Here is a 25283-nt window from a genome sequence, read left to right on the forward strand (position 1 = left end):
GAAGAGGGAAAGGGAATAAACAAGAAAGCTACACGCACTAAAAGCAGAGAGAATTACCACTGGGCTGAAATAGTGGGAAGAAATTCAAATTATAGACAGCTGCTTACTACTGAATAGTTAATACAAGCATGGTTATCTTACATTATTAAGCAGCTCATTTTTAATGTTCTAATATAAAGTGATATGGTCACTGTTTTGTTGTTTTAAACCCTTCATTTCTATGAGGGAAATAAGGCTTCAAATTGTAGGAAACAGGCCAAATAGATCAACCAAATTAGACTTCCCCACCCCTCACAGATACCCCTATGCTTCTTCTTCAATAATTGCTAGCATCGGTATTCAATAACTCAGGCTGGCAAGATGTTCAACCCTATGCTGCTGGAAAATCTTATTTAAATTGAATTTTTCCCTACTCAACTCTTAATGTCAGAACCTGGAAGATGTCTGGTGAAAAGCATCAAGACTTACTGGAAATTAATGTAGCGGAAACATAATAAACTTGGGCCGGAGGCCTCCTCCCAAGATTAGTAGGTGTGAATCAGTGGTTCAAAACCTGGTTGCATACTAGCATGGCCGGGAAGCCTTTTTTAAAATACTGATGTTTGAGCAGCCCCCTCCAGGGGCCGTTTAATAAAACATCTGGTGAGAATGGGGCCCAGGCACGACTGGGTTTTTGAGCCCTTCCTCCGTAGGTGCTTCTAGTGTACAACCTGGTTTGAGAGTCACTGTTTCATGTTCTGGCATGCCTGTGGAGAGAGAATTTTGTGCGTATTTGCCTAGAAATACTTGCGACTGATTACACTAAGAGCCCTTGGCATTCAAACTTACATGTCCATTGGAGACACCTGGGGAATTTTAAGAATGCTGACACCTGCGTCTCACCTTCCAGGATCCTGATATTCTGGGAGTGGACAATCACTTCCAAATGACTCCAATGTGTAGCCAAGTTTGAGAGTCACTGCTCTCCATCTACGAAATTGATGAGGGCTGAGCTGGAGGTGGTCCAGTATGAGTATTAACAAGACAGGGCTCAGGGTAACCTACAGACGTCACACCGAAAGAATAGGAATCCTTCCTCCTGTTGCCAGAACTGTGATGCTGACGTTTAGGCTGTACAGAAATAAGCACATCAACAATTGTCTATTCTGAGTAATAAGAGTTGTTTCCATAGAAACAACTAATAATCATAATGGCTAATTAGATAAGTGATTTCCAAAACCTATTTGGATGACAACTAATGTAATAAACTTCAAACTCCTTTTTCAGTGACATGTTTCTTCCTACTTCTCTTAATGGTCTGTCAAGGCTTGGCACTCGGGTCAGTAAAAACCAGTTTTTTAAACCTTAACACCTCCAGAAGAATTACTGAGTGTAGAGAAAAGTGGCATACAACAAGCTTGAGTGTGGAGTCAAACAGACCAAAATCTGCATCCTGGCTGTGCCATGTATTAAGCAGTCAGCCTCGGGAATGGGGCTGAACCTCCCCCCCTTGTCTTCTCGTCAGTAAAATGGCAGTGATGTTACCCACCCACAGCATGGTAATGAGGATTTGAGAGAACGAATTTCTCTGTTACAGTGCTTTGCACATAGCTATTCCTAGAAAAAGCATAGTAACTATTATTAAAATCATGGCCTAAATCAGGGGGCTGTTCAGGGTTAACATGATACCAAAGTTAAATTTCTCCAGACAGGATGACCACAAATAAAGTTCAAATGACTCCCTACTGCCATCTCATCAAAATACAGAGTCTTGCAATGATTGAGTCTCACCACCCTATTTTTCAGCACATTTTGGGTTTTTTTGGACCAATGACCAAGATATTTGGTGGTTCTCCCTGGTGCTATTACCCTTCCTGGCCACACTGGTTTCCTTCCATTTTCCTCAGGGTAAAGATGACTGGCCTATTCTTGATGTTCCTTCATTCCTCTCCTATTTCTGCCTCAGTGCGGCTACCAAATCCATATCTCGCAAACAAGGTTCTGAAACAGAAGATGCCGCCATCAGTCTTATCTACTCAGCTAACCAAACAAGCCCAGGTGATGTGCTCAGAACCCTCTGTCCCTTTCCCTCCTTCCCAGAGTCGGCATCCTAGGGCTGGGAAAAGTATAAAATTCATGGCTCTGACTCCCTTATTTTATAGATGAGTCACAGTAACTACCTCAGCAGAAAGATTCTAAATGACTGTTCGCTTTCACACCTTCAAGATACACCTCAGCAGCCCGATGGGGAGGTACTGTTACAGAGGAGTAAACAGAAGCCTAGAAAAGATGGAACTCTGCTGAAGTCACACAGCTGGCAGAAGTGGGATGAGAACTAAGGCCTGCTGATTCCTAGTTCAGTGCTCTGCATAGGAAGCACGTTTGCAGCTTTCCAGGTTTTTCTCAGGCTGTCTGCATATAACACCACCATAGTGAAAGTGTCATCCGTTTACGGCGCAGAGGTGAAGTGATATTCATTTTTCCCTGAGAGACTTTCTCGCAGATAAATGTTTTATGGCTGAGTGCAAGACTGACAGCATTCAGCAATCTAGCCAGGTCCCACACTGTAAAGTAACATAAAGTGGTCTTGGGAGGTTCCCAGTCTCCTCCCCAACACTGACACTGCAAATTACAGTATTAAAAGGAATTCTGTGAACTGCTTGCGAACAAGCCAAACCCACTGTTATTGTCCCTAAAAGCCTGACACGCTTGGTACACAGGCTGGGCAGCCCCATGCGATGATGCAGCACACGTTGGATACCCCGGCTCCGAAAGGAAGACCAGAGAAGACGGCGGCGTTCCTTTGAGCCACCATTTGCCTTGGGATAAATACACCAAGAAGCAATTAGTGCCAGTCAGATTCTACCAAAGGCAGGAAGATAAGACCACTAGTGAATAGCAACTGGTTAGTGGCCTATTAACACTTTTGGTCCAGTCTAAGGAAAGCAGCACGAATGTATCTTCCCAAAATGGTACATGTCCTCTGATGTTGAAAGTTATTTTAAAAGGTTCAGGGATAAACCTCTGTTTAAATTATGTGGGTTTTTTTTTTTCAAGCGTATGCATTTGAAACACACACACACACATACACACAGCACATTAAACTCATGATTCCCTGCCTATTATTGCTTAAGATGAGGCTAAATTTAATTGGAAAAAAGTAAACTGACTTAAAGAAAAATTGATGGTTCATGGCTTTGGTAAAAATAGCAACACATTTAAAATGACTCCAGTTTGGGAAACATCAGTGCACTGGTTACAAGCATGATAGGCTGTGGAGCTGAAAGGACTTGACCTTGAATCCTGAATCTACCGTCTTGTAATTGAGTGAGACTTAGGTCTGTTTCCTCACCTATGAGGTGAGGATAATGCCACTGACCTCAAAGAAGCAAAGTTTCAATTAAATGAAATACTATAGGTAAAGGGCCTGGCATATCTGCTGACTATCATTATTATTATAACTACCTGGACAGATTCAATAGACTGAATAAAACCAGTCCTATCAAGCAAACTTGGCTGATGCCATTTGGAGAGGAGTCACACTCAGACTCCAGACTAGCTGTCACCAGCAAAGTCCATTAACAATTCCCAGAGAATAAAAATAGAATGTGAGTAACAAAATAAAGTCTAACCTTTTTTTTTTTTTCCTTTGGACTTCGTCTAGTTTTGCTGGCTCACAGGGTACCTCAGGCACCAGTTACTTCAGACCAGAGTTCCTCGGTGCGTGGTTCACCTCAGCTCAAGGGCCTCGTGCAGAAGCGCTGCTAACAAGACACTGAAATTCAAGATGGCCACGGCGGGCCATGCGCATGCGCCCGGCTCGGCGATCCGGAGCGGTGAGCAGCATGGCTGGGCCAGCCCCGCGAGATCTCCGCCCCTCCCCCCACGGAGACCCCATAAAGCAGCCCCGCCCCCCGCCTACAGGGAGAGCGTGTGCTCTAGAGCCAGAGTGCGAACTTAGCCGTTATCTGATCAAAGAAGGAAGCTTTCCTTTGCTTCGGAACTGAACTTGGTCTCCTTTTACTGGCTTGAAGGACACCAGGCGGGAGGACCCATGTTGGGGACTGACTTGGGAGGGTTCGGTAACATAGGGAAGTCAGTGCTGCCCATGCTAGGCCTGCTACCTTGTCACAGCTCCAGGGCTGTCGTGACCTCCCTGGTAGCACCATCTGCTCCGAGCGAGCCGCAGTTCACCAGCTGGAGGGAGGCAGAGCTCTTCCCGGGTGTAGCTGTCACACCGTCGTGCTAACGCCCTCCTCCAGGTGTGCGTGCTGACGCTCTGCAAGGCTGTCTTCTCCAGCAGCTCGGAGGCCTCCCAGCACGTTTGTATCCCGAGCGAACTGCACACAACTCTGCTCCATTGCGAGGCCAGACCAGCAACAGCCGGCATCCTGACCGCAGTGAGAAACAGGAGAGGTCTCAGTAATGGCTGCCATAGGATGTCTTGCCTTGCCTTTGAAACAGGCGATCCTGGGAGGATTTCTTCAAGAACCCTGTGTTGGCAGATGAATGGAAGCAGCCATTGCCTCCCCAGCAGAAAGCTCTGAACAGGCACCTTCAAGCCCAGATTGTCATCTGCCTACGAGGCTTGGCAGCAAGGCTGATGCCGCAGAGAAAACTAAGAGCACCCGGTCTCACCTGGCAGACTCAGGGCCCGTGCTTGTTATTCTTCTTTTCTATCATAAACATCACATGTACTCAATGTAGAAAATTTAGAAAATATATAAAACAAAATTTCCCAAACGCCACAACTCAGTAAGAACTATTAACATTTTGATATTTCCTTCCAGAATTAGGATTTTTTTTGTACAGTTGTAATGGAACTATTTATATATTTAACATTGCATCAGAAATTCCCCATTCTGATGTTTTTCATAATGGCCAGATCATTGCATCATATAAGTATATTGTGATGTGCTTAACCAATCCCCTATTAGTGGGTATTTGCATTTTCATTTTTATTATAATTAATTCTGTAATAAATATCTTTGTGCATGCATCTTTATCCACATTTCAAATTATTTCCTTAGGAGAATTTCTATTTCTAGATATGGCATTACTGGGTTAAATTGTGTGTTTTTCGGTTCTTGATATGTACTATTCGATTGCTCCTGGAAAGATAAAGACACTTTGCAGTCCTACAACAAGCATATGAGACCCCAGTCTTACCAAATTCTTGCCAGAGGATTTCTCCTTTTTAATTCTTTGCTAATTTAACAGACAAAAAGAAACTAATGGCTTCTCGTTTACTGTGCATCTCTCTATTGCTCAATTTTTTACATGCCTTTAGCCATTTGTTTTGCTCTTTTGTGAACATTCTGATCATGTCCTTTGCTCTTTTATCTTTTGATTTCTTTTGCTAAGATCTATAATTAAAATATTCTCACTTCACTTCCATTCAAGTTCATTAGAACTAATTTTTCTCCCACTGAAAGAACGATACATTACATTACCGTAGGTGTCGGGATAAAAAATGGTTCATCTGTCATTTTATTCCTGTGTAATTAGAATATAAAAACTTTTCTTTATGGAATGCAACCTGACACTTTAACTTGTTTAGGAAAGTATATAATAGGTTATGCTTACATTACATTGCCTTGTGTTTATTACTGTTTTGGAATTTTTACTTCATGGATTTTAGTTTGGTAGACTAGACATCATTTTGGTTTAAAGTACAAGATTATGGGGTTTTATAATATTAGATAAGATAAGATAAGATAAGATAATAATAAGATATTAAAATAAAAACAGAAAACATGGTCAGTTGATTTATTTTCAGAGATTGTGTCTCTGTGTGAATTTCCATATATAAACTATACCTGAGATGACCTTGGACATGATGTTAAAGTTAACCAAGGTTTAAAAAAACAAAAACCACAATTTTCATAAAAGAAACATCTACAAACAGGCAGTCCAAATAAAATCTCTCCTCCTCCAGGAAGCCTCCTCAGAATCCCCTAGGCAGAATTCCTCTCTCCCTACCCAGCATATCCACAACTTACTGCATATGCCCCAGTGCCGTTAGTCATTAAGATCTACTTTGAATTGGTGATATGTGTACATCTCACTCCATCAAGGTGATTAATTTCTGGAAAGCAGGAACAATGTTTTGTTTATCTGTGTGTCTATCTGTGATCCCAATACAGTGCTTTGAGTATAGTACATGCTCAGTAAACAGACCGAATTGAACTAAACTTTAATATTTTGAGAAGGGGACTATGTGGAATAGTGGAATCCATGCAGGGTTTTGAGTCAGATTAAGTCAGCTCGGAATCCGGCTGTGACACCAGCTATGAGACCCCACACAAGTTAACTTAGCCTCCTGAGCTACTTTGTCATCTATATAGGGATAACAATGCCTACCGTGGCAGGCCCTCTAAGTTGGCTAACCCAGTTTCACTCTTGCCTTCCTCAACTGTAATGACTAGAAAGCTAAATCCTCAATTTCCCAGCCACCTCCCTGCTGAAAAGGTCATGGGCCACACTTCTTGCCAGTGAAACAAAGACATAAACAGCTGAAAAGTTTCTAGGAACTCTTTGCGTTCTAGATAAAGCAGCTCGTACACCCTAGACAAAGCGAATGTCAACATGATGCCTACAGATACACTGCCCACTTTGCAACCATGAGGCCAAAACATGAAGGCAGTTGCCAAAGACTGAGGAAGATGGACTGGGAAGCTAGAAACTGTCTGGAGACTTTAGTGGCCTCACTGAGACCCAATTCAACAACTGCCATTCTCTGGACTTTGTATACGGAAGAAATGATCCATATATGTTTAAGCCACTGTTATCGGGTGTTCTATTATTTACCACCAAATACATTGAGAAGTGACTCTACCTTATAGGATTACTGTAAATAATAAAGATAAATCACATATGTCACAGGACTTAATACACTGTAAGCATTCAATAAGTGATTGCAGATAGCCTCATCCAACAGAGGGCAGACAGCAGAAGCAAGAAGAACTACAATCTTGCAGCCTGTGGAACAAATACCACATTCACAGAAAGATAGAAAAGATGAAAAGGCAGAGGGCTATGTACCAGATGAAGGAACAAGATAAAACCCCAGAAAAACAACTAAATGAAGTGGAGATAGGCAACCTTCCAGAAAAAGAATTCACAATAATGATAGTGAAGATGATCCAGGACCTTGGAAAAAGAATGGAGGCAAAGATTGAGAAAATGCAAGAAATGTTTAACAAAGACCTAGAAGAATTAAAGAACAAACAAACAGAGATGTACAATACAATAACTGAAATGAAAAATACATTAGAAGGACTCAATAGCAGAATAACTGAGGCAGAAGAACGGATAAGTGACCTGGAAGACAGAATGGTGGAATTCACTGCTGCGGAACAGAATAAATAAAAAAGAATGAAAAGAAATAAAGACAGCCTAAGAGACCTCTGGGACAACATTAAATGCAACAACATTCGCATTATAGGGGTCCCAGAAGGAGAAGAGAGAGTGAAAGGACCCGAGAAAATATCTGAAGAGATTATAGTCAAAAACTTCCCTAACATGGGAAAGGAAGTAGCCACCCAAGTCCAGGAAGCACAGAGAGTCCCATACAGGATAAACCCAAGGAGAAACATGCCAAGACACATAGTAAACAAATTGGCAAAAATTAAAGACAGAGAAAAATTATTGAAAGCAGCAAGGGAAAAATGACACATAACATACAAGGGAACTCCCATGAGGTTAAAGCTGATTTCTCAGCAGAAACTCTACAGGCCAGAAAGGAGTGTCATGACATATTTAAAGTGATGAAAGGTAAGAACCTACAACCAAGATTACTCTACCTGGCAAGGATCTCATTCAGATCTGATGGAGAAATCAAAAGCTTTACAGACAAGCAAAGGCTAAGAGAATTCAGCCCCACCAAACCACCTCTACAACAAATGCTAAAGGAACTTCTCTAAGTGGGAAACACAAGAGAAGCAAAGGACCTAAAAAAACAAACACAAAACAATTAAGAAAATGGTAATAGGGACATACATATCGATAATTACCTTAAAACGTGAATGGATTAAATTCTCCAACCAAAAGACACAGGCTCGCTGAATGGATACAAAAACAAGACCCATATATATGCTGTCTACAAGAGACCCACTTCAGACCTAGGGATACATACAGACTGAAAGTGAGGGGATGGAAAAAGATATTCCATGCAAATGGAAATCAAAAGAAAGCTGGAGTAGCAATACTCATATCAGATAAAATAGACTTTAAAATAAAGAATGTTACAAGACACAAGGAAGGACGCTACATAATGATCAAGGGATCAATCCAAGAAGAAGATATAACAATTATAAACATATATGCACCCAATATAGGAGTACCTCAATACATAACGCAACTGCTAACAGCTATAAAAGAGGAAATCGACAGTAACACAATAATAGTGGGGGACTTTAACACCTCACTTACATCAATGGACAGATCATCCAAAATGAAAATAAATAAGGAAACAGAAGCTTTAAATGACACGATAGACGAGATAGATTTAATTGATATTTATAGGATATTCCATCCAAAAACAGCAGATTACACTTTTTTCTCAAGTGCACACGGAACATTCTCCAGGATAGATCACATCTTGGGTCACAAATCAAGCCTCAGTAAATTAAAAAAAATTGAAATCATATCAAGCATCTTTTCTGACCACAACACTATGAGATTAGAAATGAATCACAGGGAAAAAAACGTAAAAAACACAAACACATGGAGGCTAAACAATACATTACTAAAAAACCAAGAGATCACTGAGGAAATCAAAGAGGAAATCAAAAAATACCTAGAGACAAATGACAATGAAAACACGACGATCCAAAACCTATGGGATGCAGCAAAAGCAGTTCTAAGAGGGAAGTTTATAGCTATACAAGCCTACCTAAAGAAACAAGAAAAATCTCAAATAAACAATCTAACCTTACACCTAAAGAAACTAGAGAACGAAGAACAAACTAAACCCAAAGTGAGCAGAAGGAAAGAAATCATAAAGATCAGATCAGAAATAAATGAAATAGAAACAAAGAAAACAATAGCAAAGATCAATAAAACTAAAAGCTGGTTCCTTGAGACGATAAACAAAATTGATAAACCATTAGCCAGACTCATCAAAAAAGAGGGAGAGGACTCAAATCAATAAAATTAGAAATGAAAAAGGAGAAGTTACAACAGACACCACAGAAATACAAAACATCCTAAGAGACTACTACAAGCAACCCTTTGCCAATAAAATGGACAATCTGGAAGAAATGGACAAATTCTTAGAAAGGTATAACCTTCCAAGACTGAACCAGGAAGAAATAGAAAATATGAACAGACAAATCACAAGTAAAGAAATTGAAACTGTGATAAAAAATCTTCCAACAGGGGCTTCCCTGGTGGCACAGTGGTTAAGAATCTGCCTGTCAATGCAGGGGACACGGGTTCGAGCCCTGGTCTGGGAAGATCCCACATGCCGTGGAGCAACTAAGCCCGTGAGCCACAACTACTGAGCCTGCGCGTCTGGAGCCTGTGCTCCGCAACAGGAGAGGCCACGACAGTGAGAGGCCCGCGCACCACGATGAAGAATGGCCCCCGCTTGCCGCAACTGGAGAAAGCCCTCATGCAGAAAAGAAGACCCAACACAGCCAAAAATAAATAAAAAAATAAAAATCTTTAAAAAAAAAAAAAATTAAAAAATAAAAAGCACTGAATTGATAACTAGAAAAATTGTTTTAAAAAAAAAAATCTTCCAACAAACAAAAGTCCAGGACCAGATGGCTTCACAGGTGAATTCTATCAAACATTTAGAGAAGAGCTAACACCCATCCTTCTCAAACTCTTCCAAAAAATTGCAGAGGAAGGAACACTCCCAAACTCATTCTATGAGGCCACCATCACCCTGATACCAAAATCAGACAAAGATACTGCAAAAAAAGAAAATTACAGGCCAATATCACTGATGAATATAGATGCAAAAATCCTCAACAAAATACTAGCAAACAGAATCCAACAACACATTAAAAGGATTGTACACCATGATCAAGTGGGATTTATCCCAGGGATGCAAAGATTCTTCAATATACACATACCAATCAATGTGATACACCATATTAACAAACTGAAGAATAAAAACCATATGATCATCTTAATAGATGCAGAAAAGGCTTTTGACAAAATTCAACACCCATTTACAATAAAAACTCTCCAGAAAATGGGCATAGAGGGAACCTACCTCAACATAATAAAGGCCATATATGACAAACCCACAGCAAACATCCTTCTCAATGCTGAAAAACTGAAAGGATTTCCTCTAAGATCAGGAACCAGACAAGGATGTCCATTCTCACCACTGTTATTCAACATAGTTTTGGAAGTCCTAGACATGGCAATCAGAGAAGAAAAAGAAATAAAAGGGATACAAATTGGAAAAGAAGAAGTAAAACTGTCACTGTTTGCAGATGACATGATATTACACATAGAGAATCCTAAAGATGCCACCAGAAAACTACTAGAGCTAATCAATCAATTTGGTAAAGTTGCAGGATACAAAATTAATGCGCAGAAATCTCTTGCATTCCTATACACTAATGATGAAAAATCTGAAAGAGAAATTAAGGAAACACTCCCATTTACCAGTGCAACAAAAAGAATAAAATACCTAGGAATAAACCTACCTAGGGAGACAAAAGACCTGTATGCAGAAAACTATAAGACACCGATGAAAGAAATTAAATATGATACAAACAGATGGAGAGATATACCATGTTCTTGGATTGGAAGAATCAATATTGTGAAAATGACTACACTGCCCAAAGCAATCTACAGATTCAATGCAATCCCTATCAAATTACCAGTGGCATCTTTTACAGAACTAGAACAAAAAATCTTAAAATTTGTATGGAGACACAAAAGACCCCAAATAGCCAAAGCGGTCTTGAGGGAAAAAAAAACGGAACTGGAGGAATCACACTCCCTGACTTGAGACTATAATACAAAGCTACAGTAATCAAGACAATATGGTACTGGCACAAAAACAGAAATATAGATCAATGGAACAGGATAGAAAGCACAGAGATAAACCCACGCACCTATGGTCAACTAATCTATGACAAAGGAGGCAAGGATATACAATGGAGAAAAGACAGTCTCTTCAATAAGTGGTGCTCGGAAAACTGGACAGCTACATGGAAAAGAATGAAATTAGAACACTCCCTAACACCATACACAAAAATAAACTCAAAGTGGATTAGAGACCTAAATGTAAGACTGGACACTATAAAACTCTTAGAGGAAAACATAGGAAGAACACACTTTGACATAAATCACAGCAAGATCTTTTTTGATCCACCTCCTAGAGTAATGGAAATAAAAACAAAAATAAACAAATGGGACCTAATGAAACTTAAAAGCTTTTACACAGCAAAGGAAACTACAAACAAGACAAAAAGACAACCCTCAGAATGGGAGAAAATATTTGCAAACAAATCAACGGACAAAGGATTAATCTCCAAAATATATAAACAGCTCATGCAGCTCAACATCAAAAAAACAAACAACCCAATTCAAAAATGGGTAGAAGACCTAAATAGACATTTCTCCAAAGAAGACATACAGATGGCCAAGAAGCACATGAAAAGCTGCTCAACATCACTAATTATTAGAGAAATGCAAATCAAAACTACAATGAGGTATCACCTCACACCAGTTAGAATGGGCATCATCAGAAAATCTACAAACAACAAATGCTGGAGAGGGTGTGGAGAAAAGGGAACCCTCTTGCACTGTTGGTGGGAACGTAAATTGATACAGCCACTATGGAGAACAGTATGGAGGTTCCTTAAAAAACTAAAAATAGAATTACCATATGACCCAGCACTACTGGGCACATACCCAGAGAAAACCATAATTCAAAAAGACACATGCACCCCAATGTTCATTGCAGCACTATTTACAATAGCCAGGTCATGGAAGCAACCTAAAAGTCCATCGACAGACGAATGGATAAAGAAGATGTGGTACATATATACAATGGAATATTCCTCAGCCATAAAAAGGAACAAAATTGGGTCATTTGTAGAGATGTGGATGGATCTAGAGATTGTCATATAGAGTGAAGTAAATCAGAAAGAGAAAAAGAAATATCATGTATTAACACATATATGTGGAACCTAGAAAAATGGTACCGATGAACTGATTTGCAGGGCAGAAACTGAGACACAGATATAAAGAACAAACATATGGACACCAAGAGGGGAAAGCGGCGGGGGGTGGTGGTGGTGGTGGGATGAATTGGGAGATTGGGATTGACATATATACACGAATATGTATAAAATAGATAACTAATAAGAACCTGGTTTATAAAAAAATAAATAAAATAAAATTCAAAAAAAAAAGTGATTGCTTTTAATAGCACTAGAGAGGGTGTGACGTGCTGGTGAGTGACAAGGAGTTTTGGAGCATCAGGTGAGAATCTGGAACTAGGCACTGAAGGAGAAAGTAGGGAACAGAATAGGAGGGACCTTGTAGGCCAAGTTAAGGACAGAAATCCATCGTGAGAGCAATGGACATGGAGAAAAGAGAATGAGACTGGATGGTGCTTAATGTTCTCCTGGTTCTCTGGGCTCCTGGAGATCAAATCCCCTTGTCCATCAACACCCCCGCCCTACCCCTACTCCTCAGGGCCAGATGTGCTTCAGAATCTGTGCTTTATAAGAACACAAGAAGTCTCATGTAAAGTGTTCCCAGCTCTTACTTAGATATATCAATGTCCAACATCACTGTCTTGTGCAGTAGTGGCCAGTGCCTCCCCCTTAAAGTCACTTCCCCTCTGGCCAGGTCCTCCATATTGCTCCTAAGTGCTAAAGCCAATCTCTTACTTCTCCTGGGTACCTACCTTGGGCACCCTCATTAATCATCAGCCCAGAGCTTCATAGAAAGTGGTCTTTGGGGTCCTTGGGTAACAGATCTGACTGGTCTAACTGTCTTCTCCCCATTCCAGACCTACTTTCAGAGTTTACATATTTGTAGAATAGCATTTCCTACATGTGTAATACAGAAATTACTCAAGATACTATTAATAACTCATAAAACAATATTATCATGGTCAAAGAAATCAGAAGAACCTTAGGTTTAACAAAGTTAAACAGGTTTCTTTCCTATATGGCTTGTCAGAGCTTCTATAATAGTGTTATACACACACACAGAGTACAGTATTTTGTAGTGTTTTGCACACTTGTTCATTTGTTTGTCTGCAAATTAGTCCATGAATATCTCAAGGGCTGGTGCTTTATGGGATATACTTTGGGAAATTCTGTCTTAGAAAAACAGACTTCTGACTTCCCTCCCATAGTTGGACATCTTCTCCCCACGTTGTTAAACATTCTCTTCACCCTATAGATTTTCCCATATTCCCAGCCCCACACTGACCCTTACTCAACTTTTCTTCTCACACCCCATGAGCCTCAAACCTTCTAGCCCCACCAGCCCGTTACCACTCCCTAACCAAGCCAGGCTTCTCCCACCTCCGGGACTTTGCACAAATTATGCTGCCTCCCGAGAGAGTTCTTCCACCTCTTCTCCACCAGGGAAACTCTTATTCACGTTTCAAGACCTAACTTGAATAGTACATCCACTGAGAAATGTTCCCCAGTTATTCAGAGCACATTAGTTACTCCTACCTGTATGTTCCAGGAGAACTTTGCAGTTGCTTCTGTTGTAGCATGTTTTACGTTGGTTACAGTTGTGAGCTGACCTTCCTTTCTCTCCAAGCAGACTATTAATTCCTCAAATAGGGTTTGTCCATAAGTCTGCTCCAAGTAATCAGCAGATCTTGAGTAAATGTAGGTTTTATCAATGAATGAATGAATAGACTACCTTGAAGTCCACAGGGACTTGCCTCTATATCTTTAACAAGGGTGTTATGAATTAGTATCAGATCGATTACCATGGCAGCTACCAAGGTCCTACTACAAGACCAGGGATCAAAATCAGGATGCCAAGGAAACTCCTACAGCCTCCAATTATATTTTGCTTAAAGGGAGAAAAATAAATTTTATATTTAATGGCTAACAAAATGGAAGCAAGCAATTCCAGTTTTAATATAAGATTGTAACACCAATAGTCTGTCAGTATTTTATGTGTGTGAGAGTGGTAGCGGTTACCTTGTCTGTGGTTACCTGCAAGCTGGCCTCTTGGAAGAGGAGCAGGCCACCAGCATGTAGCCATGGAAACCAGTCGCTGCTGAGCACTTAAAGCAATCAATTTCAGTCACCTACAAGGCTTGGACCCCACCCTCACCAATTGCACCACAGGAGGGGCAAAATCTTTCCCAACCATCAACACTGGTGAGTTAGAGTTTAAGCCCACCATGTCATACCAGCCATGAACCTCCAGGATTGGACCCCAGCCCCAGTTCTGCCAAGGGAGGAGCTATTGCTTCTCCAGTTATAACCCCTGGGCTGGCAGGATAAAGATGGAGTCAAGGTCCTGCCTGGCCATTTTGCTATTGAATCCCAAGCCTTGAACATGCCAAGAGAGGGGCTGGTGCTTCCTATTCATGTAGCTGAAAAGCCCTACAGTCCCAGAACCTGGTTCCCCTCCGAAAGAAGAGAGACGGATTCCCAGCCCTGCTAAATGGAAGTATGCTCTCCTGGAATGTCATGGGTCATGGGGGGCCAAGCACCTGCTACAGCATCTTGTTTGCCCAACAAAATGTTTTAACGATTTATTGTTTATTTAGTGAGGAGGAAGATTGAGTTTGGTTGGTTGGTTGTTCTCTCCGCTTTGGTGAGAGAAGTGCCAGGAACACTGGGGAATTGGTAGCCACCCCTTCCCCATGGAAGTACTGCTGCTGCTGCAGGGTAATTCTTCCCACACAGCTGCTGCCACCTGACCAGCTGACGACCTCACAGGCCTCCTCCACTTCACGTTCAACTTACTGGTGCTAGCTTTAACCAACATCCACAATCACCAGGCAAGCATATCACAACAGGGCAAAGCTGGACCAGGTGGTCCCCGAGACACTGATAAATCCAGAAAATATCGGGATATATAACTGGGAAGGAGTTGAGTCACTGGAGAGGGCAGACTGGACTTCTAGACTTTCTGCTCTTACTGACCAACAGAGCAATTGAGCTTTTCACCCTGGTGACTAATTTGTACTTCAGACTATGAAGTAGGACACTCTGGAGGTCATGTATTTATGCCCTAAGCAATACGATACTGTTGAGGGAATCAGAGTAGCAAATAATAAATTCATTTAGCACCTATTATGTTTCAAGTACTGTACTTAGCATTACTAAACGTTATTTCATTTAATCCCGAAGTCGACTTAGGTATTCCTCTCCCATTCTATGAATAGGGAAACTGAAGTTCAGAGAAGTTATAAGTTCAAAGTTAAAACAGCAGTGAGTTAAAACTGATTAAAATTCACATCTATGTGAACCCCAAAATCCATGAGCCTCCCTAAAATTGTAGCTGCCAATATTAAAATAGCCGTAGTCAACTTATTATGGAATATGAGCCTTGGGATGTGGGCAAGCCACAAAATACAAATAACTAAATGCCAGAGGCAAGACCTAAACCTAAGCATTTTCCAGTTGACTTTTCACATTGGAGACTGTGGTACATCATTTCCATGCATTAGATTTACACGAATCTGAAATAAACTGCCTCCTTAAGTCTTTTTCAGCATGAAATGTTAATCAGTGTTGTCTTTATTTTTTTTTTCCTGGTTGTAATACTATCTTCCCTACTGATGAAAACTGATGAGGCACATTTAATATGAATAGAAGAAATGAAAGGGCAACAGCAAAGGCAACCAGATCGAAGAAATAGGAAAAAATGGTTTTCATGAACATATAAAATATATGACTAGAAGTGAATGAAAACTTCTCCAAAAATAAACACCTCTGCTGTTAATTTGGTTGATGATTCATGTTAAAATAGCATCTGTTTACATCCGTCTCAATGTTCTTGTCCGTGCAACATTCTTTCTACCTTCCTTTACCCAAATAACTCTTACACATTCTTCAAGACATAACTCAGTTACCTCCCAGATTTCCACGTTGGGCTATTTTCACCACCTCCACCCTTCTCTAGCTCCCTGTGCATAACCGTGTCACTGCTATGACCACTGAAGTTTCTGACCCTTTCTCTGAATCGTGAGCTCCTTGAGGACAGGGCCTAGGTCTTTAATGTATCTTTATCCCCTGGCACACATCTAACACATAATGACACTGAGTAAAAGCTTGATTACCCACATTGAATGTTTTCATCTTTATAAATAAATGCTCAGATAAATGATATGTAAATTGGGGCATAAGATCATATTATGTCATGTTAAGTTAATGTTTTAATCTGAAGAAAACTACACATTTGCAGATAACAATACCCAGCTAAAAACCACCAGAAGAGCCCAACCCCGAATTGTGTAAATTAAGGCCATTAGTATTGAACAAACTATAATTCCTGCCCAAGAGAAAGTTGATTCTGTTGCCTTTCTGTATGTCAAACCAAAACTCTTAAGTCCTAGAAGATTCTCAAGTGATTTCAGTGGTTGGCGTCATTCAGCACATACTGAGCAAGAGACATGTGGACTCTTTCCTGAGTTTTAAATGACCCTAAGTAATTCTAAGCTCACCATTTTTCAGCTGGTCTCCCTTTTTCCAGTTTCTCCTGAAATGTGTTTTTTAAATCTGGGGCTCCTAGAGCTGTTATGACCTTAGGCGATCATTTAACATCACTGAACCTCAGTTTTCTCTGTTTCACCATCTATAAACTCTGCCTTGGTGGTTTCACGTGAGAAGGCACAGAACTCTAGCGCGTGCCAAGACAGGCTGGCCGGACTCGTGTGCAATGATCCAGGCAACAGTAGCCCAGCTCTGGAGACTCTAAAGAGTCCTCACGGGATGGTTGAAATTATCGCATCAAATGGAGCCAGCTGTAAAAGAACCAGTTTACTATTAGGAAAAATTAGTAGAATTGTAAATATAAGATAGATCAGAACCTACTATCAATAGTACCTTCAGTTGTGGAGTGTACGCCAGTAAACACTTGAAGCAGAAGGGAGACAGAGCACAAGGAAACAAAAGGAGAGGATCTGTTGGTTCAGAATTCCTGGCACTTAACTCAGGAAGAAAGAGCTCCCTCCTTCATATTCTCAGAGCCTGGGGGGAGCGAGGTAAAATGCTAGGATCCTTTCTGAAGCCTTGTTTTGCTGAATCAGTACCACTTCTGAGAAGTTCCCAGAAGAGTTTCTTTCCCATTAGTTTCATTTGTTTCCCCAAAGCTACAGAAGAAAGTCAAAACACTGGCAATTACCTTCAAGGCCTGAACATCTCAAATAACGGATCTTGCTGCCACATCCATTCTTCTGAAACATGAATTTTACCATGTCATCCTCTGCTCAAGGACATACAGCATCTCTCTCCTGCTCTCAGATCAATCAATCAGCTAGTCTTACTGAACATCCCATTTGGTACACAGCCCTCCACTACACATAGGAATAACTGAGTATTTCTCATTGATTTAAAAAATGTTTGCATACCGACTAAGTGGCAGAAGCCATGTTGGACACTGGAGGATGCAGAGATGAATAAGGTGCAGTCCCCATCCTAGAGAAGCAACTTGCCGGAGTTGCCAAATGAGTAAACAGTAATTGCAACACACTGTGATAAGTCAACACTAAAGATACATGCACGGAATTCGGTGAATCCTAAGCAAAGGCATCACAGAGAAGACAACACATCAGCCAGGCTTTCAGGGATGAGTAGACATTTACCAGATGACAAGCAGGGAAAGGGTACCCAGGCTGAGGGAACACCATATGCTGTGGTGACCTAAGTAAAACAGAAAACAATGAGAAATGCAGATTACTATGTATCATTTGGTATTTTATTAAGTGCTAGAGATTACATATTTTAGTACAGCAGAGATCAAGAAGGCAGGACCTGGGGTAATCAGACTTTGCTCATGTTATTCCACTGCTCTCCCCAGATAGAATGGAGGAGGGGAGTGACACACACACACACACGCACACACACACAAATCTTGGAAAGAGATCCTAGTCAGAATCACAGCTCCACTAAAAAGTGTCTTGTAGCCAAATTAGAAATGCAGAAATTTTCACAGCCTTTCCCCAGCTCACCCATTAAAACAGATTCTAGCTTGTCTTCCCATACGTCCAAGGAAAGTCTTACTCTTCAAGACTAGTTATTTGGGGCTTTAGAATGCAGACTCAGCATGGGAGCAGGGAAGAGAAAGACTAGAGGCCCACAAACTAGGTCAGGAGCACTGAGATAAACGAGGCTCAAAACTAGTGCATGATGAAATCACAGAAAGTTGTAGGGATTCATCTTCATGGCATTCTAGAAACCCAAGAAGATTCAGTTATCGTGAAACTTTTTTTTTTTCACTTATACATTAGTTTATTGTTGTTTGCTTGTTTCGTTTTCCCTTGATTTTTTTTTTTAAGATTTATTTATTTTATTGATTGATTGATTGCTATGTTGGGTCTTCGTTTCTGTGCGAGGGCTTTCTCTAGTTGCGGCGAGTGGGGGCCACTCTTCATCGCGGTGCGCGGGCCTCTCACTATCGCGGCCTCTCTTGTTGCGGAGCACAGGCTCCAGACACGCAGGCTCAGTAGTTGTGGCTCACAGGCCTAGTTGCTCCGCGGCATGTGGGATCTTCCCAGACCAGGGCTCGAACCTGTGTCCCCTGCATTGGCAGGCAGATTCTCAACCCCTGTGCCACCAGGGAAGCCCCTTTCCCTTGATTTTTAACCTAACTCTGCCTAAGACAGTGCACATGGGTCATGGCTTTAGAAGAATCTTATCAGCTATGTTAGAATCATACTAGCTATTAATGAAGTGCTTGGATTTAACCTCTTTACTTTCCTTATCTGCAAAATGTGAACATACATCTGAAATATTTTATGAAGATGAAATGAATAATTAATGTAAAATTCTGCTAATCAAAGAGGAAACTTTCTCTTGTACTCCTATGCATGCCCTTTCATTCAACTGTTTATTCATTCAATTCATATATTTTGGTCACTTGCTACTGACATGGTCTATTAAACATTTTGTCCATATAAAGCCTGCCCATCTTAAAATGCTGTTCGTGTTTTAGTCTGCCCAGTACTGTTTTCCCTCTTTTCCCCCCAGCTTTATTGACATATAATTGACACAATATTGTATATGTTTAAGGTCTATAATATGATTTGATACATGTATATACTGCAAAGTGTTTACACAATAAGGTTAACACATCCTTCACCTCACATAACTACCATTTTGATTATTGCTATGGTGAGAACATTTAAAATCTACTCTCAGCAACTTTCAAGTATATAGTACAGTATTGTTAACTATAGCCACCATGCTGTACATTAGATCCCTAGGACGTATTCCTCTTATAACTGGAAGTTTGTACACCATTTGTCCCCATCTCCCCAACCCCCAGCCCCTGTAACTATCATAGAAACATCTGCTTCTATGAATTCGGCTTTTTCAGATTCTACACACGTGAGCTTCTTCCCTCTTCTTAAGGTGATAGCGCAAACCCCTGTGGACATTTGACACAAGTTGGTCAATCATGATTTCTCCTCTTGGCCCAATGCTGCTCCACGTACAGGCCTATCACCCCAGCTAAGCCAATCAGAGTGCTGCTTAAGATTTTTCAAACTAGAGCTCGGAAATATGCTTTTTTTCCCTCTGAATTTAAGAGTTTACAGATGTAAGCATAAGAATGTAGCAGCCCTAATTCCAGCCACTAACTTAGAGAATTCTGAGAATGAAGCCAACCCACAGAGGGAAGAAAACAAAAGAAAGAAAGAGAAAGAATCCCTGGTCTTCCTGGGAGCTGATTATAGTAGTCAGTAAATGTAACCCTATGTGCTACGCTAACTTGAGGTGGTTCTCCTCTCCCAGGTGCTATCAGAGAGTTCTGGTTAACACGGCATCTTTGGCGACATCACTCAATTCCCTTTCTCCCTGCTCTACGGGACATCCTGACTTCTCTCAGTGCCTACAGCATAGCTGCCAATCCTACACCACTCGCCGCTGACACCGTGTGTCTGCCATTGTTGCGTGATTCTCTTTTTCCAAACTTCGTGCTTCTTAATGCCAAAGGCTTCATGACTAAGCACATCGTAGGTGCTCAATAAATGTGTTAAGATAAACTGAGTACTCTCAAACTATTAGAGCAAGAAAGGGTCTTAGAGAATCAGTTGGTGGGGGGAGGGAGGCTCAAGAGGAAGGGGATATGGGGATATATGTATGCATATGGGTGATTTACTTTGTTGTACTACAGAAACTAACACAGCATTGTGAAGCAATTATACTCCAATAAAGATCTATTAAATAAAAAGAGAGAGAATCAGTTGGAAAGTCTCTGGAAACTCAAAAATGTATAGTGACTTTTTTTCTTTCTATAATAACCCCTGGGAGGGAGCAAGAAGATGGTCATATAAATGTACACTGCAATTCTTCCCAAGTAATCACGAAATGGAATAATATCAAAACTGCCCACATGTAAGTATGTATATGTATAAGTGCACCCAGACATGCCTTATTATAAAGGAGTATCCATGCTCAGAGGATGCCTGAGTCCAGCTGTAACTCATTGTCTCCAAAGACAAAGCACACCATATAATTAAAACTTTACATGAATTCAGCAATATATTCAACACCTCAGAAACGTGTACCTTTTGAGCCACCACTTCTGTTTTGGGCAACTTACCCTAAGACAAGAAGTATTTACAGAGATTTAGCCATGAAGATTTTCATCATAACATTGTGAAAAATTGCAAGGGATTGAAAATACTGACTTATCTATTCGTAGGGGATTGGTAAAGAACTTAATGGCTTATTCATACATTGGGATTCCATCTTAAAAAATCATGAAAGAAAGATGTTCACATTGTTAAATGAAAAAGAGTAGGTATCAAAATGGTATGTATGTAGAATGGTTCCATTTTTGTGTGTATATTTAAATGTACACAAGTATATGTATATGTATATATACATGTATGTGTGAACATATAAAGGCTGGAAGAATATACATTGAAATACTAACTGTATGTATCTCTGGATTGTAGCATTATATGTGAGTTTGACTTTCTCTTTTTTTGCTTATCTTTATTTTGGGAGTTCACCATGAATACATATATATTTTTATGTAATTAGAAGAAAACAAGAACAATTTTTTAAATATACAGGAAAATGTTCTTAGAGAACATCCAGTCCAAAATCCTTACGTTGCAGGGGAGGGAACGCAGGCCCAGAAAAGTTAAGTGGCTTGCCCAAGGTCCAACAGTTAGAAAAATTAGTACCCCATGCCCAGACAGAGTTCTTTCCACCAGACCAGGCAACCACATTATGGGTATTGTGTTTGAAAATTCCAGCTGACTTCATTTAACTCTGCATTTGGAAACAACTGTCCTAACACAAGTGCACTTAAGTATGGGAGCAGCAGCAAACAAACACACCTTGAATTTCATCTCATGCATTGGCTTTAGCGCTTTAAAAAAATAGTGCTGACATTCCCTTCTGGCGTTGTATTACAGGATGGGATTTATTATGGAACTGAGACCAAATTCTTTAATTAACAGGCAGAACATAGGTTTAATATTAGTGAAGTCATATTTTTGCAGCTGCCCTAGTTCTCAATTCTTCCACAGCTTAATTTGCTACCTTTGTGACTTTAACAAATGGAAGGATTATTTGTGTTCATTTATAATAATTGGCTATATGCTTCCACTAACTTACAAAAATTCAATGATTTTCAGGAATCATAACAGACCATGACCTATAAATTCAATTTCCAATGGCAAAAATCCCCTGACCAAAGTGGATGTTGATGACGAACTAATGCGCTCTGTAACAATCTATTTTGAGCATTGAATTGACCTGTAAGTGTTCCAGATACTGCCTGACGAAAATGGGTTTTATTATATTCCATTAGCAGCTGCTCCAGCAAAATGAACGGCCAGTTCACAGGGGAAATAAAAGTGCTTCCCTCTTCAGAGTCTCCTCTGCTGCAAATGTAAACAAAGCCAGCTCTTCCTCCTCCTGCCCCTCCCTCCCCTTGTCCCACCCTGTGCCACACTGAAATTTCCACACTCAAGGCCATGGCTGGCAAAACCTGCCCGAGTCCATGGCATCAAATTAAAGCTTAATGGAATTTAATTATTTACAGAGCACCTACTATGCCCTCAGCAGTGTGCTGATGGCTGGCACACGAGGAAAATGCGAAGACAGTACGGGGGGAGTAAAACATTGGAAAGAGTGCTCCCTGCCCTGAAAACCGTAACTGAGCCTTCCAATTGGTTCTTTTTCATTAAACAAGTGTCTATGCTGTTCATGCTTTATATACATAACCTCTAATTCTCACAACAGCCTTACAAAATAGATAGCATTATCTCTATTTGACACATATGGAAAAATGAAACCTGGAGAGGTCAAGTGATGCACACAGCTGATAAGTGAGAGAGTTGGGCTTCCAAACAGCTCTCACTGGCACTGAAGTCTGCACCTTAGCAATACCCTGAATGGATGCTCAAGTCCAAGGGCCATCGCTAATGAATCTCAGTGAGGTGTGGTGGGAAGGACCTGAGATTTGTTATCAGGAGACCTGTGTCCTAAACCTAGCCCAGCCACTTGCGAGCTCCGTGTGACTTTAGGCAGGTGTCCAAACTTCAGTTTCTTTACCTGTAAAAATGAGTGGTGACACCTATCTCACATGGGTGATGTGACATTTAACCAAATTAAAGAGACTAGTGTAGGTATCAATAAAAACAATCCAGATACACAGTACCAAAAAATGTAACATTTGAACAATTTAGAGTGTTCTAAAGTTAAGCCCCTTCACCAAAAAAAGAGGGGGTAGTTTTGGAATGGCAAAAAAAAAATATGTGTCCTCCAACTGGACTTAAATGCCTGATAATGTTCCATGGCTAACTGCTTGCCAACTACACATAGATCTTGTAGGAAGTCTCTTGTGCCATTATAGTGGTCTGCTTTACCTTTGGCTGTTTCTTGCATTTCTGAAAAATCATTCAGCACTATCTTTGTTTCTGCAAGTTAACCACAAGGCCTCTCCCAATCTCTCCACTTTTCACATTTGCATCCTGCAAAACGGTCTTTTTGGAAAATGCATACATGCATGTGTATAAGTGAGGTACACAATCATTTACAGAAATCATTTCTCCAAGGATTTATTGTTTCCTTCCAGAGAGACAGTGAAAAATCTCTCCGAGGTGTTATACAAAAACCACTTTCTCTCCTGGCTTCTATTTTCCTTCTTGCTGGCTAAATAAAACCTTCACCCAAAGTTCTTTTCTCTGACCTCTCTTCTCTCACTACTCTCTCCCTAGATGATCTCATCTAATTCCACAGCTTCAACACTCACCTAATACATGCGATTCCTAAGTCTCTCTAACCATGACCTCTTCCCCAGCTCCTAATCTGCATTCTTAGCTGTCTGCCAACCAGCAACACCCACACACTTCCCTGAACCCCAAGCTGAGAACTGCAAATCCAGAACCTGTGTGCCCGCTTGTGTTCCTTATTTCTGCTCAAGGTACCACCGTCTTCCCTGTCTAGATCTAAACTAGCAGACCTCTTTCCCTCTTTCTTCCTTCATGCCCCTTACTCAAACCTATCAATTCTCCTGCTACTTCATTGATGTCTCTGTCTTTCTTTCCATCATTCCTACCACTCCAGGCACACTTGGGGTTGTCACAGTGGGGGAGTAGCACAAATAGACTCTCTCACATTCTATCCCCACCTTTTAATCGGTTTGACAAGTTTCAAACCAATTTAAAACTACTAAAAACCCTTCTCTCCTAGATCTCATCTGATGCTGTCACTCTGTGAATCTAAATAAAAAGGACCGTGGTGGGCACTTTAAGGAACACAAAGACACAGGCTCCCGCGATCTTAGTAGGAAGACAAGGCATAAATGCAAAGAAAGGTAAGCAGCAGGAAAAGAGAGCCAGTGGGATAATACAAATCACATCTCCTCTAGGGCTTCAGAACAGGGATGAGGGATTTTACAGATGAGGAATTTGAGACTAAAAAAAAAGCTGAGTAACTTGCTTAAAAGTTAACATGCAGTGAGTGTCAAAATTAAGATTCTAGCCGAATTCCATTGGTTGCCAGAGCCCACGTAACATAGTGTCCCCAAACTCCTACGTTTCTACTGTACTTGGGACAATTCCAGATGGTGTCAACTTCCAGACCTTCCATATACTTATGAATGACGGTTGTGCAGACAGCACAGTTTAGTGACCTATATTGATGCTCTGTGGAGTTGTAGAATTTTTGGTTTTGAGGTTTTGGTTATGACAGTGGTGTAGTGGTGGTACTTTCTCAGTGTTCTTGATGTCTGAGTTTAGCTGTAAACCTCTGGCTGTGTAATAATGATATTTCTGGCTAGAGCATATACATTTGGAAGGACTCCTTTCTCATCCCAGTTATTTAATAATATTTCTTTAAAAAATGACATCACCCCAAGGCTGCCAGGCTCTTCTGAGTCAGAAATGGAGGTCTGAGTACTAGGAGTGAGAAGAACATATTTCACTGGAAAGCCAATGCAGTGGCTCTTCATTCAGACTAAGTGGATAAGATCCACACACCAGTTTTGCTATATAGTTTGTTGAGGATTTCAAAGCAAAAGTCACAGTGTGTTGGAAGAAAGAAAGAGAAAGAGAGAAAGAAAGAAAGAAAGAAAGAGAGAGAGAGAGAGGGAGGGAGGGAAGGAGGCAGGGAAAGAAAGAAAAGAAAGAAAGGGAGAGAGAGAGGGAGGGAGGGAGGAAAAGAAGGGGGAAGGAAATAAGAAAAGAAGAAAGGAAGGAAGAGAAAAAGAGAGAGCAAAAAAATATTGTTATTCAAGGTTTCAGAGTAAAAGGGAAAATCCCTAGGATCACGGCCAATTGTCATGGGAGAAATTTTTCTTCCTGATCTATTTTTGGCAGTCACTTCAACTTCATGCATCATTGTTTTACTTATGGCATGTACAGTAGCCAGAGAGAAACCCATAATATCTTTTCTGTCTGGTGGGAATCTTATATTCCTATGCACAGTAACAAATGGCCTGATCACAACAATTTTCTTCTCCAGGCATCATAGTGTTTTAAATATCTCTGAATCTGTGGAACACATTTAAAGAGAGTAGGAGTAGGACTCAACATACCACAAACCCAGAGACCATGGTACACATTAGCAGACAGCATGGACCAGTTGGAGGAACAATGAACACAAAGCCATGGTGTATGAGGAATGTGAAAGAACAAAGGATGTGCAAGC

General features: G+C 40.7%; 1 long non-coding RNA gene across 1 annotated transcript in view; it reads left to right on the plus strand.

The window, feature by feature from the left end:
* Positions 1-8330, plus strand: part of LOC309629816 — a 28696-nt gene extending 20366 nt beyond the window's left edge. Inside the window, exons 2-3 of the long non-coding RNA XR_014245236.1 lie at positions 3644-5666; positions 5702-8330. This is a non-coding gene — a long non-coding RNA (uncharacterized lncRNA). The remainder of the gene's footprint in view (positions 1-3643; positions 5667-5701) is intronic.
* The last annotated feature ends 16953 nt before the right edge of the window (positions 8331-25283 follow it).

Source organism: Balaenoptera borealis (genome assembly GCF_965194805.1).
Source record: "Balaenoptera borealis genome assembly, chromosome: 5".
Lineage (NCBI taxonomy): Eukaryota > Metazoa > Chordata > Mammalia > Artiodactyla > Balaenopteridae > Balaenoptera > Balaenoptera borealis.